The sequence below is a fragment of the Lolium rigidum genome, chromosome 6 (genome assembly GCF_022539505.1).
Source record: "Lolium rigidum isolate FL_2022 chromosome 6, APGP_CSIRO_Lrig_0.1, whole genome shotgun sequence".
NCBI lineage: Eukaryota > Viridiplantae > Streptophyta > Magnoliopsida > Poales > Poaceae > Lolium > Lolium rigidum.
This window is the reverse complement of record NC_061513.1, coordinates 48,939,870-48,960,855: the sequence shown is the minus strand read 5'-3', so window position 1 is coordinate 48,960,855 and position 20,986 is coordinate 48,939,870. Positions and strand designations below refer to the sequence as shown.

Genomic DNA, 20,986 nt, shown 5'->3' with positions numbered 1-20,986 from the left:
TGCTGATCCTAAGTATCTGATTGGCTAGCCTAAAAACAAGAAACATAAGCTGTGTATTGGCAGATTTCCGTCAGCACTTTGATCTATCATTTTAATCTATGTATCTGGGTATCTTGATTGGGGACTGTAAATGTATTTTGGTACAATCATGACAGAGTGCAATCACAAAGAAAGAAGAGATGTTATTTGGCCGAGTAGATATTTTGGTCAAGGAATATTACAAGGACCAACAGTCCAACAGAGTATTAGCCATGTGCTAACAGTAAATACGCAATGAAGATTTCTGGACTTTGTTTGCTTCATAGCGGTGACCTACCTTCCCCTTTATTATCCCTCAACTCAAGTACAAACAGTTACCATCCAGCATGCACTATTAATATCCAGACAAATAGTGCAGAATCTGAGAGATGTGTGATTCCACGGCAAATGCAGGTGACCACGGAGCCTATAAATGTAACAATCATCGCCAAAAATTGATAAAAGGGTACATCAATGCTATAAAACTGGTTAGATAGCTGGGGGTAGCTAATGGAACAAAAAAAAAAATGACGACAACTGGGTGGCAGGTACTCAATGGCGCGGGAACATCAGACTGTTGCCCAGTTCAAGTCGAAATGTAAAATCATCTGAGGTACATGATCTAAGCAAACACACGCTACACGAAATGTTCCCAATTCAGAGCACACGAGGGCGCAACAAATTCTCGCCCCCCATATTCTCGAAAAAAAAAGTTCTCGCCCCCACCGCGAATACGGCTGGGCGTCCACGGCGTCTACAACTGTAACGATCATCGACCAGAATTGATAAACGGGGTACATCAAGTATCGCGAACTACAGGAACCAGCGGCGGATCGAGACGACGATGTGCCGCGCGCGCGCGCACAGGCGCACCGAGAAATTGCGAAGGTATGTGGATTTTAGACTAATCAATGGGTGAGAACAAGCCCATACCTCAGGACTCGCTGGCCGAAGATTGACGACGGGTTGGAGTTGGAGACAGCCGGGACGCGATTCTGCGACGAGGCGGAACGAGGTCGGCGATGGCGGAAACGCGCGTGGGAGGCGGGGATGCTCGGGGGTGGGGGAGATTGGGCAAAGGGGAGCGGGGCGGGGGCAGGGACTGGGGTCTGGGGACCGAGGCGTCGGCGGTGGCTGGCTGGGTGGCGGCGAGGCAGGGCACGGCGGCAGCGCTAGGGCAAGGCGGTGGTAGAGTAGAGAGGAGAGAGATTTAGCCGCGCTGGGGCTTTGGATTATAGGAAGAGGAAAGAAGTGTACGGGAAGGACATGGAGGTCTTTTTTTTTTTTGGAGAAAAAGGAGATGGAGGTCTCAGCCTCTCTCTCAGGTCTTCTGCGTGTGGGTGGAGAGCAGCGAAAACGCTCCAGGCGAAACACAGTAGGACCTGTATATGTTCATTTGGTTCAATTTAGCCCCGATACTCGCAATTTATAGAATTTTAGCCGTGTACTTATTAATTGGACTTAATTTTCATAAATCATCTTTCCCGCTAAAATTGAGCTGACGTGGACAACATATGGACGTAGTTCCCCTCCCACATCTAGAACTTACATTAGCGTTCCCAGAAGTTTGCAGATCGTCCCCTTCGCATCTAGTCCATTAACTAGTGCCCTACGATGTTTTAGTTCTAGATAGTTTTATTCTGTTCGGGAGAGGGGAAATGGGGCCGACTGGGAGGGAGGCGATGATGGTGACAATCGCTCGGCCGAAAGGTGTAGCGACTGTTCGGGGAGGGGATACGACGTTGAGGCGACACCTTGGATCATCCGCCGATGTTTTTTTCCGCAAAAATGGTTGACTTGAGGATAATTTCTGTATATAAGAAATAACATGTATGCTTATTAGTTCGGTTAATGATTTATGGAGAAATAAAGTTAGGTTTAGAGATTTTAGGAACTGGAGATTTGAGAAATATAGTTATAAAGTATATGAAAATAATTCTGGAGATTATGAGTGATACATCCCACAATCATGCAAAATCTAAACCCAATTTTTTTTTCTTTTGTGCTATATAAAAATGACAAAATCTGATATGTTTTAAAGATTTGAAAATGACTACTCAATTTTGTTATTTTTGACTAGCTTATAATATAAAATATTTGAAATTGATATTTTACATGTTTGTCGGATACATCATTGATTATATACGGATTTTTTCATAATTTTTTGGAACTCAGAAACATGATTTCTATTTTTTAAATGAGATCACTGGTATCCATGTGGATCAAATCATTGTCCATGCATGACCTACTAACTCACAACTTAAGGCATCTCCAACGGGACGACGTAAACGGACGTTGAGCGACCGTTTGCGTCCACTCGGACGCAAAATGCGTCAGGACCCTGCTCCAGCGGGGCGATGCAAACGTTACCCAAATATGCGGCAGGTTTGCGTCTCCATGGACGCTGCGCGGTCGCGCCGAGCGTCCTCCTTTTCTTACCTAGTCCCGCACGTTAGGGAGAGCGAAATCGACCGCGGATTTGCTTCCTCTTCGACCGCACCAATCCTGTCGTGCAAAAAACCTGTCGCGCAACAGAATGGAAGAGCACCTCCGGCTCCATGCGGACTACTTCGACCGCACCAATCCGGTGTTCCCGGAAAAATTGTTCTGGCGCCGGTACAGAATGTCAAGGGACATGGTCATGGTCATTCTACGGGGCGTCAGAGACTACGACCCGTACTTCCAATGCAGTCCTGATGTAACAGGTGCGCTAGGCTTCACCTCCTACCAAAAATGTTCTGCAGCTATTCGCATGCTATCGTATGGAATGGTTGCTGATATATTCGATGAGTATCTTCGAATGGGTGAGAGCACCGCCTTGAGTCCATGTACCCGATTTCCGTATTCGGACAACATTACTGTAGGGAGCCAACAGTTGAGCATACAAGGCGGCTGTTGTCTATCAACGAGTCTAGAGGGTTCCCAGGCATGATTGGCAATATAGATTGCATGCACTGGGAGTAGAAGAACTGTCCATTTGGATGGCAGGGTTAGTACAATGGCCATGCGGAGGGACACCCTGTCATTCTTGAAGCAGTGATATCTCAAGATTTATGGATTTGGCTTTCATTCTTTGACATGGCTGGTTCCAACAATGACATCAATGTGTTGCACCGATCACCGGTTTTCAACAGGCTTATGCAACCCCGGGTGAGCTACGAGATCAATGGAAATGAATATGACAAGCCATATTATCTTGCTGCTGGCATCTACCCTGATTGGGCCACACTGGTGAAGACTGTCCATAATCCAAATACGAAGAAGACGAAGAGGATTGTCAAGATGCAAGAGACTTGCAGGAAAGATGTGGAGCGAGGATTTGGTGTGCTCCAAACTCGGTGGGTAATTATCCGTCACCCGGCAAGAACATGGTCGTTGAAGACCATGCATGAGGTCATGACATGCTGCGTGACCTGATGGTCGCAATGAGCACCAATGAGATTTCCAAGGTGAACTGGTTGCGCCAATCCCTGGGGCATTATCCTGGGAGGAGTATTTGTATATGAATGTAGAAATCACTAACGAGATCGTGTTCAAACGCCTACAGACGATCAGATTGAGCATCAGTGGGCATTGTCTGTCCATGAAGACAATGCCTAGAGGAATGCCATATTATTTTCATGTAGACTTTTAAAAATTTAGATGTAAACTGAGAACTTTGAACCTGTTTATTTTGTTGTTGTAAACATCCTAATTCATACGATCGCGCAAATACGTCGCCCCCACTGGAGGCACCCCCAGACGTAAACGAACGCACGAACCAAAATGGTCATTTACGCGTCTGTCGGGCGACGGAAACGAACGCGCGCGGATAATTTAAACGTCTGTTTTGTGTCAGCCTCGTTGGAGAGACCCTTAGCCAATACGAGGTAACAACTTGCATGCACAGCCGGCGAACGCTATCCGGTGTGATCAGCAAGGAACCTTGCACAGGGCTTTGCATCTTATACATTATTCATGTAATAAAAATAATAATGGGTAAATTTACTTGCATATGCATCCAAGTGGTATTATTTTACCAAGTGAAGATAATCATTTTTATAAGAATATGGATCAAACATACCAAAGTCGATATGAGAAAGTTTCTGTTTCGATACCAAGTGCAAATTATACATGTGATGCAATCCGGGAACGTGAAAGACATACTTGGCCATGAGTTAACCTGTAAACGAGCAATGCAAAAAATTAGAGGACAGACCCCTCGTAGATATTTTGTATGTTCTAGAATTTTCTGTTTGGTATATTGATTGTTTGTCTCTTCTATCTACTTACACCCAAGATAGAAAAGCATGTACTCAAGAAACCTTCTAGGCTTTAGAGGCTGCTCCTTATATTTAAGGAAACTGGAATACACATAAACATGTGCATACATTTGCAGTTCATCTGAGTGCCAAATATTTATTTGTGAAGATATGCAATTTTTTCTTTTTTCTCTCATCAAGAAGAATACAGTTTAAGGAAATAATTGAAAATTTTAATGTCTCAATATAAAAAAAAGAATAGCATAAGTTTGTTTGTAAGTTACAGATTTGGTGTAAGTGCAATTTCTGCCGGAAGATAAAATTAGATAACAAATGATTGTATCTTGATTGATTGTTATATTATGATGTGGTTAATTTCCTAACTGTAACAAAAACAATGTTGGTTAAGATCATATGCAGAGAGAATAAATTGTGATGAATTATGTTTGCAAGTTAAAAAGTTAGTATAAACAAATTATATTTGTCTACCTGAACTCGTCATGAGCCTACTAATTCACTAGCCATTATGTTCAATTATCTAATGAGAGTGACCAATAGCGTAGAGTGGCAAACCATACCGAACATTAGGTACAATAGCTACAGTCAACAAAGTAAATAGCTATCAGGCCCGAGGCCATGGCCCTGGCTACGCCCTGATAGTGAAACTCGTGGCATGAGATAGTACGGAAAAAATCAGTGATATGCAATGTAGACTTAAAACCACGTTCGCATGCGAGTGTTATTATGGCATCCACACTTTCACTCACCATGTCGAGCAGATGCGGCCATGGTGGGCAGTGTACTTCGTGAGAAGGCCATCCGGATTTGTGATGAAGACTTTCCGGTGGTGAGAGGCAGGTTGTCCTGGAGCAATGTAGATGGCAGACTCGTCATGTAGAGGCATGTACGACATGAAGTGAGCTTAGAAGAGTGGAGCTCCAAACAGTAACCGCAGCATATCCAAAGATATTTGTGGGTTTCGTACACGGAGGTAATTGGCGCGGGAATGTAGATATGCGAATTAGTGGAGGATGATGTCGGACGTTGCAACAAATCATGCAGCAAGACCTATATGGGCACATCGATCTCAGTGGCAAGATCCTCTATGTCGGTCTTCTCCGACACTGCTATGATCTAGGGATGGAGGTGAAGGAGGAGCCAGACCTGCCAGATAGAGTTTCACGGTTACGCGGCTAGGAGATTGAGCCACTAAGAGGGAGGAAAGTGTTGGCAAAATAGGAGTTTGACTATAGACGGGCTGTGCTAGTTCTACACTAGGAAAACACAATAGGACACAAATTTCTTTTTTTCTTTTCCCTAGTTTTCGTTTCCATTTTTAACCTATTTTTTATATTTCTTCTCTTCTTTATTTTAAATTTAAAATGAAGGCAATGGCATCTTTACATGAGCGGAAAATTTTACTCTGCCCAATAATTTTGAGCACATCGTGAACATGTTATACATAGATGAATAATTTCTAAACAAATGGCTCCATCGTATATATTTGTTAAAACAATTCTTAAAGTACCGTGGACATTTTATTTGACATAAATGAACACTTATTATACATGCCAATCATATTTAATCTTTTTCGTAGATGTCTTATGAAAATATTGTAATGTCGTTTATAATTATATTTTTGTCATTTATTGAAAACAACGAAATCTTATAAGCTGCTAGATTAATAGCTCATCTACTAGGAAAAGGCTTATAGGTCCCAAGTTACTACCGGCGCCAAAAAGAAAGTGATAGCTTGTGTATGAAAAAAATAAAAACAATGCAGGAAAGTAAAATGCAATACCGAAAGTAAAAGCAAGGAGGAGAAGTAAAACCTGAGGCAAATCCAAATAAAGAGAAAAAGACATAAAAGTAAATAAGAATGAAAGGAAAAGACTCACTAGATTGCAGCTTCCCAAGCTTAGGTGTTTGCACCTTGTTGATGATGGTGGAGGCGTGATGTAGGATATGTGCTGCAAATAAAACTAGATACAAAACTAAACAAAAATCTAATAAGAACTCACAACTAAACAAGTTGAAGAGGTAAACCTCCCCAAGCTTAATGATTTCTAGATGTAAAACAAACTGAAAATAAAACTAAATGCAAAACTGAAAATAAATCTAATGTCTAGTACAGACGAGAATAAAAACTTTAGCGCTACGCTCCCTGGCAACAGCGTCAGAAAAGTATCTTGATAACCCCCAAGTGCAGGGGATCATTGTAGTACAATTCAATGTGGAAGTGGGGTATTGATCCGTAGGAGTAAGAAGGAAAAGCTAACATTCTCTACAGCTAAATTGTCACAAGTTTTAGTTGATTATACCCTAAACAATTTAATTAAGTTGTGGAGGTTGATTTGATGCGAGAAAATAAAGTGCAGCAAAAATAAAAATGTAAAGTGTGCCAATCCTTCACACAAGAGGACAAGACAAATGTTTTCTCTTATAGGAACAATGGACATGGGTTCATGGGTTCACTCAATCCTCTCTCTCAATCTATGCTAGTGATCATGTTATAGATAATAAAAGTACACAACATAGTCATGTTTTAATGCAGCATAGTCATGTTTTAATGGTAATACTTATGATGGCTACACGTTCAAGAACACACAGGTGAAAGAAATAACCTTTTATGTTGTTGTTGTCACCCTAGCAGCGGTTATTGTCACAGCACACATCATATTTCTCCCTTTTTACCCACAGATAATGGATGTGGTGTTGCAATGTTTGTGACACTCAATGCATATGCCATATGTCACTTGGCCATCCAATACCTATATACATCATACTACTTTATGTTAAACACTTCTAGACATGGATGCAATAATATATGTGGTGTGTGAAACAAATCACATCTCTCCCATCTACCTACAGTTGGTGATGTCAAGCACCTCATGACAAGATAAACAAGGCATTAAGAATAGAAATCATAACATGTATCATAGAAGCATCTCCGAAGTATGACAAATCATAAGAATTCCAACAAAACCTTAGATGCATAACAAATATAATCTTACACCGTAATATCCACCACAAGAATTACATAGATAGCTCCATAGACATACAAGGCACATCATATGGAATTCAACCATGATCATACATAGAGATTGGGTCAAGTTACAACCACAAACCCAATATCCAGGGGGTGGACTACTCCCCTCCCATCATGGAGGTTGATGAGGAGGTGTTGGTGAAGTTGGAGAGGCCACCTGAGGCGATTTCAGCATCGGTTCCCCCTCCAATCTTCCTCCGGTGGCACCAGCAGACTCTCTCTCTTTATGTGTTTTTGATATCCGCCTCCCTAGCCTCGATGAAACCCCAGGGGGTCGTATATATAGTGGTTATTAGGGCAAAAAAAAATCATTTGGTGTTGGATTGAAGCGAAACGGGCGCTCGAGGCGAGAAAGAGGCATGGTGGCGCGCCCAAAGGGGGTGGCGCGCCACTAGCCTATTTCACAGCATGTTGACCTCCTGGTGGCCCACTTTTAGCTCATTTTATTCGTCTCAAAAATTTCGAAGCGTGGCTCCTGACCTTGCCCTTTTTGGAGTCCCGTAGCTCCTATAATGTCAAAAACACTAAAAAGAGGCGTTTTCTGCTAAACAAAATTAGAACCGGAGGAGAGGAGATTGTTTAGAAAATCCCCTAAAACATGAGAATAACATTATATAAGATGAAAATATGTGATAATATGCTGCAATAAAGTGCAAAGTTCATGTATGCATTTTACATACATCATCGGCACATTCTGGCTGGTGCAGTTCTTCCTCATCCTCCCTTGAACGCTAAAGAATGTTCTTTGGGCACTCTTTCTGTCACATGAGTTCCATCGGTAACCTTGATAACTGAAAGAACATAGATCAGATGTAGCTAGTTTTGAAATAAGAGTATCGAGCCACGAGGAGCTACTAGTAGTGATCTTAATGCCCCTTGTTGCTATTTATCTATAATCACTTAAAGCTATCTCAAATCTCAAGCGAGAGTTTTAATTTAAATGGTTTTAAAGGGTGCTTTTGTAGAGTAAATAACTGAAATTAAAGAATGAAAGTACAACTAAAGATTAGGTCTGAACTGCAATAATACTAAAAATGTTCTCAGGGGTTGTTGGTTCCTCGTCTAGTATTAACTAAGAACACAAACTAGATAATTCATATCTTAGCCCTCGTTGTATGTGAGAAAGGCTCAAAGTTGGAATATGTATCTCATAGCATATCCCTGAATAACCACTACAATGACCTTTGGCAAGCCACCTATTGATCCATCGTAATTAAGGGATTACCCCGTGGATATTTGTTAAGCGTTGCGAGTCCCTTCTTATCCTCTTCTTCCGTGCTATAGTGCACCGCACATGGTATGTCACTTCCCGTCGTATACACTATCGAACTTCCGAAGGTAATTCTCTCCTGTGACCCTTAGGTAAATGTTACATGATCGACTTCATGCAACATCACAAGAGAAAACTAGCATAGAATCATAGTGCAAAGCTATAATTTATCTTCATTCATATTATAATACTACTAGGATTCTCCATCTCCCCCAAGAACGGAGTGGACTACTCACACATGGAGACAATTGAAACCATCATCATAAATCTTCCAAATAGAATAGGAATAACGGTGTGAATTCAAGTACAAACCCACAATGGCAATGGAGATTACAATCTAATGAGATGGAGGAAATGGAGATGATGATTTCGTTGTGGATGATGATGAAGTGGATGATGCCTTGTCCTCCAATGATCCGGGTAGCAGCTTGGATGAGACCCCTTCTTGATCTTCCTTCAAATCTCCTCTCGGACGGTGTTCTGGTGTTTCTGGCTGCGTACGTGCTTGGATCTTAGATCCGTTTGCGGGAGGTGAAAGTATTTGACGAGGCGGTGCTTCTGCAGATGGTACGGGCGGACGGTACGGGCGGGCCTTGCCCGCACCGATGCCTGTTACAGTTACTGGAAGTTGACCTCGCATTGTCCTTTTGTCCAGGTGCGTAATTAAGTGCTAAAATGATTTATATCACGTCAAAATGCCAGAAAATGAGAGCTTTCATTGATATTTCATCCATGACTTATTATTTGAAGATCCTACGTAGACAAGCATAAAAGGGTGCGGTAGCGCGGTGAAATGAAAAATTCCTATTACTATTCAATGATAACTTAATGAAATAACAATATTAAAACATGCTAAAAATGCACTCATCAAACCCCAATACAATCTTGTGAAGCAAGGAAGAGTTAGTCATGTTTCTGACCATAGCACTTGTATGATGAACTGAATGAACATAATTAGTACTCACCCTGAAATATGGCCACCATCTATAGTTGTTCTTAATATTGGGAGGTGTGTTATTGGATGGAGGCTTGATCATTTCGCGTCTTAGCTCTCCAACTGCAAACAACACCTGCTAGAAGTAGCGAGAAATAGTTTCTATTGATCGCCGGAATGTGATATGGATCACTCTAAACCTCTAGTTGTGATCCATAACATGAAGAAACATGGGTAGTTTCTCTTTCACGGAGGTGTGGATGCTATCTTGAAGTTGTCCCCTCTCACTAAACGTTTTGACAAGTGCATAAAAAGGGATCTTCTCAGCTGAAGCATCTAGATAGCCTCTACATCGTTACAGTTGTAGATATAGTTTAGATTTTCCATTATCTCCTAATCTCGTGGTAAAACTGGACCGCAGGTGAGATGATGAAAGGAAGCATGCTTGACTGCTCTCATGTGCAACAACAGGATCCATGCTTGAATGACAGTGATGCAGGCTGGATGTGGTCTTCCTAATCAAATTAATCACGATTAGGAACGACCAAATCAACCCTACGGAGTTCCAAGTAAATGGAAGTGTCGTTTAGCTCTGCCATGGTAGACGATGGAGAGGAGCCGGAGTCTGAGAAGGAGATCAGTCTCTATCTTCATTGCACACGGCGACGCGAGTCCGGTGTCGGAGACCAAGAAGACGAGCTCCTCCTCCAGAGGACGGCAAGGGTACAGTACGGGGGTACAAGGAATCTACCGGGGTGGTAGATCTATGTCCCCGGTAGCGTTGGTGTCGAAGGGGGGATGGCGATTTTCAGTGAAGGCTAATGGAGGAGGTAATTGAAAGCGGGAGGTGACCGGGCAACGCCGCTGAAAATTCGCCTTCTCCCGCCATCTCCCGCCAAGCTCCCGCGCGCATGGTGTTGTCGATTTTCGTCGCGCTCAAGCCTCGAAGAAATTGCCAATTTAAGCCGGGAATGCTTTGAGACCCGTGTTGACCACAAGCATAGCTCCTCCAAATATCCAAACAATGGTTTTTCGTTCCCATTGGGCCTATCTGGGAGCATGCGAGCTACCAAATGTACCATTTGTTCTATGACCTACATACTGGTCCCTTCTAGGCAAGTTTCCGGGTTCCATGTATGTTATATACTCCTGAATAATGGCTGTCATGCGAAATAGTGAAATGAACTATGTTTATATATAAATAGTCAACGAGAGTTCCTCCGTGTATCACTATCGCAGCTAACACAGATTGGCATCCTTCCGTTTGTCTCGCTGACCAGATGAAATGCAACAGTGACAAAAGGAACAGATCACTTCTTTCATTCACAAAGGTAGAAATGTGTTAAGAGCAAATTTCACTTTGCATAATGAGGTTAACCACTGCAATGCACAACTCCAATTCGCCAACTATCAACGCATCAATAAACCCGCCTGGCAGAGTTGAGCTAGGTCGGCTCCTAGAATCAACAACAGCTGATTTATATTCTATCACAGAGGACAGAGCACCAGTACACACTGCTTTAGTCTAGAATCACAAGATCAGACGCATTAGAAAGCTACAACAGAGAATGTTAAATACTGCAGGCAATAAATCATAGGTGTGAATCACAGCATGTACAGAACAAAACCTCAGCGATAATCACCAATGGACAAGCTATACAAAAAGATAAACACCCGAAAAGTACACCATCTCAACAACAATGACGACCACCGCAATACCCACAATCCCAATCTGACTATAAACAGTACACAGCGTCAGTCAACAAGAACAACCGCCATTTGAGGTGCCCGCGGAAATGCCTCAATGTACACTACAAAAAGTTATGGTGAGATCATCATCTCCTTGCTGAGCTCCCATGTCTTTGGCTGCGGAAATAGCTGAGAAGAGCCTGTGCCTGGATCAAATTCAGATTCAAATTCTTAGCAAAAAGATATGCAAATATTTTTGCTTCTAGTTGTAACTTTTTTCTAGAAAGTGGCAAACCTTTTCTCTTGCTCGCGGTGTTCCTGACTGCGACAGTGCGACTAAAGGGGGCACAGCACCCTCTTGAAGTACTATGCTGCAGAACCTGTTGCTGTTTGTGCATAGCTGAAGCAAAGCCGCAGCAGCATTTTCCTTCCCTCTCGCTGAACCCAGTTCGACAACCTCAACAAGGGCTGGAATACCACGCGCCTGCCCAATGGCAGTCCTCCCTTCTGGTATAGTAGCAAGATTTGCCAAGACAGCTACAGCTTTGTCGACCATTCCAGCAGCAGGATCCATAAGGTCAACTAGGTGCCTTACAGCATCAGCTTGCACAATGCGACCCTTATTCTCATGAAGTATGGATAAATTAAACAATGCAGTAGCTGCATCTTTCTTTCCTCGTGGGGTCCCATTTCCCAGCAAGTCCACGAGAGGCTTGACAGCACCAGATCGTCCAATCCTTATTTTGTTTTCTTCAATAACTGAGAGGCTAAATAAAGTAGCTGCCGCATTCTCTTTAGCTTCAGGGTTCCCTGTTTCCAGAACATGGATGAGAGGATCAACAGCCTCTGCACTTGCAATGGCAATCTTATTGTTATCATTGATCGACAAATTGAGGAGGGCTGTCACTGCATTTTCTTGGATTTTGGCATCTGGTGAAGGAAGAAGACCAACCAACAAGTTTATAGCCCCACAATTTGCAATGACAATCCTGTTCTCCATGTTATGCTTAGCTAGAAGGCGAATCTCTGATGTTGCTGATCTCTGAACTTCCACGGAATCACTTCTCAAATCATCAATTAGTTTGCGTACCTGATTCTCGATGGCAGAAAGATCACCCCGAGCATCCATGGATGAGGAAGATATTATTCTGGGGAATCCCCTGTCAGATGCTTGCCGCCGAACAAATTGGCCTCTCATGCCCAATCTTGGCAGGATTACATTTTCCCTTTGAGGGATAGAAGAGGCAGAAGGCCCACCGTCAGCAACCTCCCCAGATGCATCACTGCTGTAGTTTGTCCTATCACTTGAAACTCGCATCATCCCATTGTCGATGTCACCATCCCCATCAAGCTGGCCACTATTAGGAAGACTACCATTAACCGAAGAACTGCCTAGATGGTCGTGTGTATCACCGTTCAGATGAGATGCGTCCTCTGTAGACTGATCTGAAATTTGTACATTTGAACCAGCATGTCTTTCTTCCAAACTAGACTCTCTTGCTTCAGAACTTGCAAGAGATAGCCTTGCAATATCTGGCGCAGAGCCATTTGCATACTCTGAAGGCTGATTAGTGGAGGCCTCATGACCGGGCGGTTCACATGTACATCAGAGCTCTGATGGGCCACACTGTGGGGAGGAGATGCTCTATTCAAGCTTCTCATATACAGGTCAGCTTCTGGGGACCCAGGAATATTACCCCTACCCACAACACTAGGATGCAGAGGGCTATTGCCTGTCGCGCTCAAATCTTGAATGAATGGGGCTACTGAAGGAAAGTTCAACTTCAAGGATTTCACGGGATCAGGTAGCTTAATGTCATGTGACTCACACCAGTTAGATATCAAAGCTTTCACAGTATAGTTAGGAATTAAATTAGAATGCGCAAGTCTTTGGCGTGTCTTTGGACAGATGGTAAAACCCTCATCGAGCCACAACTTGATATAAACCCGCTCATAGGTCTGACCAGATGCTAAAATAACCGGATCAGACATCAGCTCCAGGGAAAGCGGGCAACAAAAATCAGCAGGAATAGGCACCCCGTTGATGTTAAGCAATTGTGTTTCCCTGAGAAGGCGCTCATGCATATAGTTGACCATTGGAATCATCTTCTCAACTAGATCAAGTTCATTGCGGTTATCACTTCGCATTGCCCTTGTTCTGAGATTCTCAAGTGAAACAGCTTCCATGTATAGTTCAAGGTTAGTTGACAGACTTAACGCACTTGATATTATCGGCAGGTTTGCAGGACTTTGAGTCCCCCTCCCAGTTAGCTCCATTGCGACCTCCTTCGCCAAATCAAACACGTGCTCATAATTTATGTCCTCGAGTTTCTAAAAGAAATAGAAGATCACAGACAGCAAGCAATGAGTTGGATGTGGAAGAGAAATCAATGCTAGTATTAATAAATCAGTAATTAACTGTATTAGATAAAGGCTCGAATGATTTTCAATTACCTGAATACAAATGCAAGCACAGCCAGTCAGAGAAGGTAATAAAGAATTAGCAAGCTGGCACAACTGAAGGGAGCATCCCTGAATATCCGAGATCGCTGATTCAATTTGAGAAACCTGTATAATGGAATTAAAACATACTGAATCAGGAGAGCAGCATTAGCTATATGACTTTTATGACATGCAAGTATCCCAAGGACAGTGTATGATTTAGTATAATTATGTTGTTTATTTTGCGTTGATATGCTATCTCACTTACACAATACTACTAAAGAATCACAAGATGCCCTGCTAAAGACGTCATTAACCTTCTTGGTGAAATTTAGCCATTGCATTTAGTTGGATGTTTACCAAGGACGAAGATCAATGCCCCCGCAACCTTTGAAGGTTATTTTACACAAGAACAACATATCGATTGAACATTTGGAACTGACCATCACAGTTAAGGTCATATAAGTGAGTCACACAATGTAATTGATTATTGGCATGACTCGGCCACTGCAGGGCCAAACTCCTGGCATGGTAGCGGTGCACTGAGGCTTAGTTGAATGAGTGAATTGCTAAATTGTTGATAAAAGGAGTTACACGACAGCAGTTTATACAGGTAAATGACTTAACCCACACACTGGATTGCAGTACAAACTTCTGACCAACCGATAACTCCATCTTCCCAATTTAATAGGAAACATTCCTAGTTTGAAAGACCTGACTGTATCCAACACAAATACCTCTCTTAAGACTCTTTTTATCCCTAAGCATGCCTTATTCTATGCCTACACAATGCAGGTATGCACACATGAGGTTGCTACTGCACATATAAACTGAGCCCGGGCTGTTGGCACTGATGGTTTTCTAGGTAGCTGCTGGGCATAGGCCCACGATGTAACACATTTGCTGTTCCAACAGCTACAGTTTCAATTCAATGATCAGTGCCAACTGAACTTGAGATCAATGCTGCAACATGCATCAAATATAATTTTAATTAATGGAACCTGAGGGATATGTCATTTTGTTGATGCAAATGTTAGCTAGCAAAGAAGAAGATTAAATGGTGACACGGGAACAAAGCAGAACATTAGTCAGCAGCAAATTGCATGTGAGCAAAAGTTCTGCACAATAACATGCACCGCCTGCCTTGTAAAAATTGATGTTATTTCTAAAAACAAAGCATGCAAGGTGGAGAGACTGATTGATTTACTTCAATCAACTTAATTATGAAGCATCATATCTGACAAAATACAGTGTGAATAAGACAATAAGTGAAATGTGGATATATAAAATTCTCTCATGTGTACTTACAAAATATATTTTGCTGGTCGTTTGGTGCCAGTTCCCAATAAGCCCTGAAGCTTCGTTAATAGCAGTGTCAAGCTCTATTAATACCTCATAGAGCTGATCTTCAGGAGACTTGCATATATCTTCTATGAGAGGACTCACAATGCTTGAGATATCACATACATTTTGGCAGTACTTCTGGATAGGTTTGGGCCTTGTAGTAGAGCCATCATAAGTTAAGACACTGAGGCGTGAGATACTATTGAGCAGAGTCCTTGGAGAGAAATTTTCCATCAACCCTGTGAAAGGACCCATATGTTTAAGAGTAAGCCTGGATGAATTTGTAACTCATGAATACCAAAACCATCCATATATGTTGGTGAATATGCACTAGGTTGGTGCGGTTTTATGAAGCATTTGAACTTTCCAAAGAAGCAAAATATTATGCACATACATATGATTGCTGATCCTAAGTCTCTGATTAGCTAGGTTAAAAACAAGAAACATAAGCTGTGTATTGGCAGATTTCTGTCTGTATTTTGATCTATCCTGTTAATCTATGTATCTGAGTATCTTGACTGGGGACTCTAAATGTATTTTGGTGCAATAATAACAGTTAGACCGAGTATAATCACAAAGCAAGGAGGGCTGTTATTTAGCCGAGTAGATATTTCAGGTGCAAATAGTTGCATGCCATGCTCAAGGAATATTACGTGGTGCTAATATTAAATACGCAACGAAGATCTCTGGACTTTCCGCTTCAGGGCGGTGACGTAACTTCCCATTTAGTATTGCTCAACTCGATTACAAACAATTACCACCCAGCATGCAGTATTAAGGGTATTACGGTATATCCTACTAATACGTAACATCCAGACAATAATAACGCCGAACCAGGGAGACGTGCGACTACCTAGTCCATTAATGCAACAACAGCTAGGTAGGGAGCTGGGGGTTGCCACCTAATTGCGCGGGAACATGAGCCTGTTGCTCGGTTCAATTAAGAATGTGATCACCTAAGCTACGCCATCTAACGCAAACCAGTGGCAGGGTGCCAGAGTTGGCGACCTGTGATGACAATCCACTATATGTCTTCACAAACGTATAATTTGCTTACATATAAATACAAAGCTAAGACTATTTTGCACAAGCTGTGCTGTCACTTGACATGACAAACATGTGCGTAGCGCCACCACTGACGCAGACATGCCCTCAGCATAGCACGCGTTACATGAGTTTCTCATACTTCACAGAGCACGAAGCCGCATCGAATTTCGCTCGCAAGCGTCCACGGCGCCTACAACTGTAATGATCGTCACCCAAAATTGATTGAAGGGGTACATTAACACGACACAAACTAGGTAGATGGCGCGGGGTAGCTGCTCCATTGCGCGGGAGAACGGGCTGGTTGCCCAGCTCAATTCAAATTGAAACCATCTGAGCCACACCATCTAGCGCGAACACGCCCCGGCGGGGCACAGGTTACATGAAATGCTCATACTCCACACCACAGCGCACGAAGGCGCGGCGAATTCTCGCCGTCACCGCGAATGTGGGGGCGTCTAGGACTGTACCGATCATCTCCGGAAATTGATAAACGGGGATCCCGAACTACAGGAACCAGGGGCGGATCTAGGTGATGCGCCCGGCGGCCGAGAAATTGCGGAGGTCGGTGAGGTTTAGAGCAATCACTGGGTGAAAACAAGGTCGTACCTCAGAGGCCAATGGCCGAAGGTTGCGGATGGGGCGGAGTCGCGATTCCGCGACAGGGGGGACGGGATCGGCGATGGCGGAGACGCGCGGGGGTGCTCGGGGGTGGGGGAGATGGGGCGAGGAGGGGGGCGCGGGGTGGAGGCGTCGGCGGTGGCTGGGTGGGTGGCGGCGAGGCAGGGCAGGGCGGCAGCGCTAGGGCACGGCGGTGGTGGAGTAGAGAGGAGAGAGATTTAGGCGCGTTGGGGCAGGCTGGGTCTGGCTGGGTTGGTAGAGGAAGAGGAAAGAAATGTACGGGAAGGAGAAGGAGGTCTCGGGGTGTGGATGGCGAGCAAGGCAGCGAAAACACCCTCTTTTGACCGTTTCAAGCCAGAGAAATCGCTGTTTGACGCGAAGCCATGCCCACGGACGCCTCATGGACCCGCGACTCCGTCGACTGGAATCGTTTGGTTTGAAGACCTCAAACCAAAGCTAATTTTTTTCTCATCTTCTCGTGTTTCTAATTTGATGCAAGAATTGGTTATTTAACAAAAAAGTTCATTGTCTTTCGATTATGTACCTAAAAGGGAGTGTACACTGGTAAAATACTCATAAAGAGGAATGATTGTAGAAAGGTTCTTAAAAAGCTTATATTCTATTATCACTCCATCCAAAGAATATAAGGCCCTTCTAATTTTCGGTGGTCAACAACTTACAAGTTTAACAACTTTCCATGTTAGAGATTTGGATTTATTTAGATTAAACTTTGGCATTATTACTCTAATCCCTAAGAAAAAGGAGCGGATAGAATTCAGTTGTTTAGGCCCATTTATTTGGCCAATGTTTTCTTTAAAAGAATCACCAAAGTTCTGCCTATTAGATTTGATCTAGCCGTTGATAAACAGTCTTACCATGTTAGAATGCTTATTATTAAGCGAAGAGATTATCATGGATGGTGTGACGTCACTTCATGAAATGTTGCATGAAGCTATAATTAAAAAAACAACAAGAGTTGTGTTCAAAATTGATTTTGAAAAAACTTACGATAAAGTTAATTAGAAATATTTTGAAAAATCTTATGATAAAATTAATTAGGATATTTTAAAAAGTTTAGAATTAAGTGATTATAATTCCACTTGGTGTGGATGGATGAGACAAGTGGTGACATGGGTATACCATATTAGTTACTCGATATTGCAGTCCCTAGTACGAATTCAGGAAGGAGTATACAAGACCCACGAAGCCTGAAGGCAAGACAAAACCCAAGAGCTATACAGAATAGGCTCATATCGGGTAAACCGACACTATAACAAGTCACCGACCCGGGTTATGACTCTAGGACCTGGCCTAGTATATAAAAGCTAGGAGGAGCCATCGGGGAGGAGATCTAGAATTTTTTTCTTTTGATATCTTATTGTAAAGTGTAAACCCTAGATTTAATACAATCTTGGCGACTTAGCCTCTAGAAAATATACGTCCAATACCTCGTTTGTCTGACAAGTCGACAAAATCATCAGCGAACTCTTTTCCATGAAACCCTAAGTCCATAACCACTGGCACTACCGAGGTTAACCCCCGTCAGCGTCGTCTGTGCGAAGTCTGGGCGCTGGAAGCATGGATCTGACGACTTCTTCACTAAGGATACGTGCGTTTTACATCACCAATATAGTGACTTATATGATTTGTTTTGAATGATATTTGACATGACCTATCATTATTTATGCCTTTTTAGTTGATTTATGGGACTTTCCTACAAAGTCTGTTTCATTGGTATTTATTTTTTGTGAGGCAGAAACTCTCCTTTTTCATATTTTGATATTTCAGGGATCTTCTTGTAATATCCCAGGTTTAGAGGCTATAAGATGAGAGAACATCAAAGTGTGCATTGCATTCATGCATAGAAAATCCGGGGAATTTTTGCGTTTTGAAATAAAACTTGTCACAGTAACTGAAGTTTCACTTGACTTGCTGAAATTGAAGTAGATCATCAAGTCAAGCGCTATAAACTTCACTGTGATCTTTGCTAAAACCTTGTTCTGGGTAGACATAATTTGATCAATAGGTTGGATCAAAAGGAACTAGAACTATTACACAACACTTTAAGTGAGGTCAAATACCAAATCCTGTAAAGGATCATAACATGGTATTCCTTACAACAACATATTCTTTAAGAATCAAACCCTAACTTATTAACACTTAAAAGTTAGCAACTACCTTTGTGTGTAATTTAATTCACTTCTAAACTTATTATCAAATAAGGTAAACCACAAGGTCTCAAGTGCATAAAAGCCACACATTCTTATTTAAATCACAACTTATTAAATATATGGAATCTCATAAAACTAAATCCGTTTACATTACGAATTATAGTTCAAACTATTTGAATAAAACTAAATATGAGTATTTTGAAACTCATATGGTCATGCCTTGGTGAAATCAAACACCAACTATTCAAAATTGAGGAATAACCTTCAACCTTGACCTCTTGACCAATATTATAATATATATCTAATCAAATATGATATGGTGCATTATTCACAAGTATAAAAGCATTCACAAGACATTTAGTAACAAATGTCACTTGGCTATCCAAAAATAAATCATATTAGAGGATAATGATCATGCCACATAGGATAAAAATATTTGCATGACTTGCCTCCTAAGCTATGCCACCTCATGCCCAAAGGATTGTTGTGGATGAGGGTATGACAACCAAGCACCTTACTCATCAAATTAAAACAAGAGTCACCCACCTATGTGTCATGATACTAGAGCTTGCCCAAGCCTATAAAAGGAATCACACCCTTCATCCATTTGATCATTTAGTACCATGTACAAGGAAACCAAAACCTTGAGACCATCCATAAATTAGCTAGGATCAAGATGAAGAAGCTAGGAGGTGGAGGTATACCACAAGATGCATGTTTATCAGAATTTCTGAAGAACAAGCTACATAAGATTGCAAGGTAGAATTCCTAGGCATACCATATATTTACAAGATCTTATCATCATATTTTGAGTAGAGCCCTAGGATGTGTCAAAGTATTGAGAAGTGAGAGAATCTATATTACTAACCATAGCCATGTACATACAAGAATACTAGAGAAGTACTAATACTAGTTGTTCAAGTCAATATTTGATCTTGGAGGTGAGAACCCTATTCCAATAGCAATACCTTAGGAAACCAATTCCATAATCATCACAATTTGGTATTGATCATAAACCCTAAGAATCCTGGATGAGTGTGATAAGAGGAATAATAAAGAGAGATTAGTGAGAAATAAGTTGATCATGCCTAATGCGTGACCATGCTTTGTAGATTTAGATGATAAGATAAACCTATGTGATAATCATATATCATCCATCACATGAAATGATAGGGAGATCATTAGTAGTCAACCCTAGATCATTCCTCATATATGGAGTGGAGGAGTAATGTCATTACACTTAAACATTGCTTATCCAAACACTTGAGACAACCCTAGTATTGTCTTAATATAAGAATCCTATCAAGGTGAGGAAAAGTAACCTAGCCATTAAAACATAACCATAGCCTATGCCCATATCTCAAACCTAGTTGTGCATCACTTGGGTGATCACAACTAAAACCCTAGACCACATTCCTATTTTCCATATTGCCTCAAATGATAATTATAAAGGAAACCCTAGATCATACCCACATAAAATCTATGCTTAAACCTAACTTGTGTATCATGGATCACAAGTATAAACTCAATGCCATAAATATACCTTAAGCTTAAATAATATTTAGGTGATTTGAGTTAAACCAATATCCAATTCCATTTTGCCTTGCAAGTACCTTGCTTAGTTAACCAAATGGAATAATGTGTTATAGACTTATAGTTTGGACCATTATCTTAGCAAGTGAATTGACCATGATGAGCATAGGATTTATCCTGAATAATTCAAGCTAAAGTTTGCTAAGTAAGCTTAGTAATTATAGAGTTTATCCAACCATCTTCCTAAATAGTTAGAAATAACTTTACACATGAAATCATGACCCTAACACCATCTTCATTAACACCATTATTTTAAATTCCAGCCCTATTTAGAATACATATGCACAACCAATATTGTTAAGCACATTAGGAAAACCTAATAAAATGTTTACCATGAAAATCACTTAAACATATTTGGTTCCTAAATAAAAAAGGAATTTGAAATGAACACATAAATTCATGTCTATTTTAAATTGGAATGAACCTCACAAAAATACCATTTTAATCAAACATTAAACATTTGTTTGAGCAAAAAAATTATGCAGTAATCATTATTATCAAGTTTTATTGAGATTCAAAAATTTAGAAACCTCCAAAAACAAAAGAGAATTCAAGTTGTAAATTCAAACA

General features: G+C 41.5%; 1 pseudogene; it reads right to left on the bottom strand.

Annotated features, from left to right (window-relative positions):
- Positions 1-11,108: 11,108 nt before the first annotated feature.
- LOC124660776 lies at positions 11,109-16,723 on the bottom strand (annotated as a pseudogene).
- Between the last annotated feature and the right edge of the window lie 4,263 nt (positions 16,724-20,986).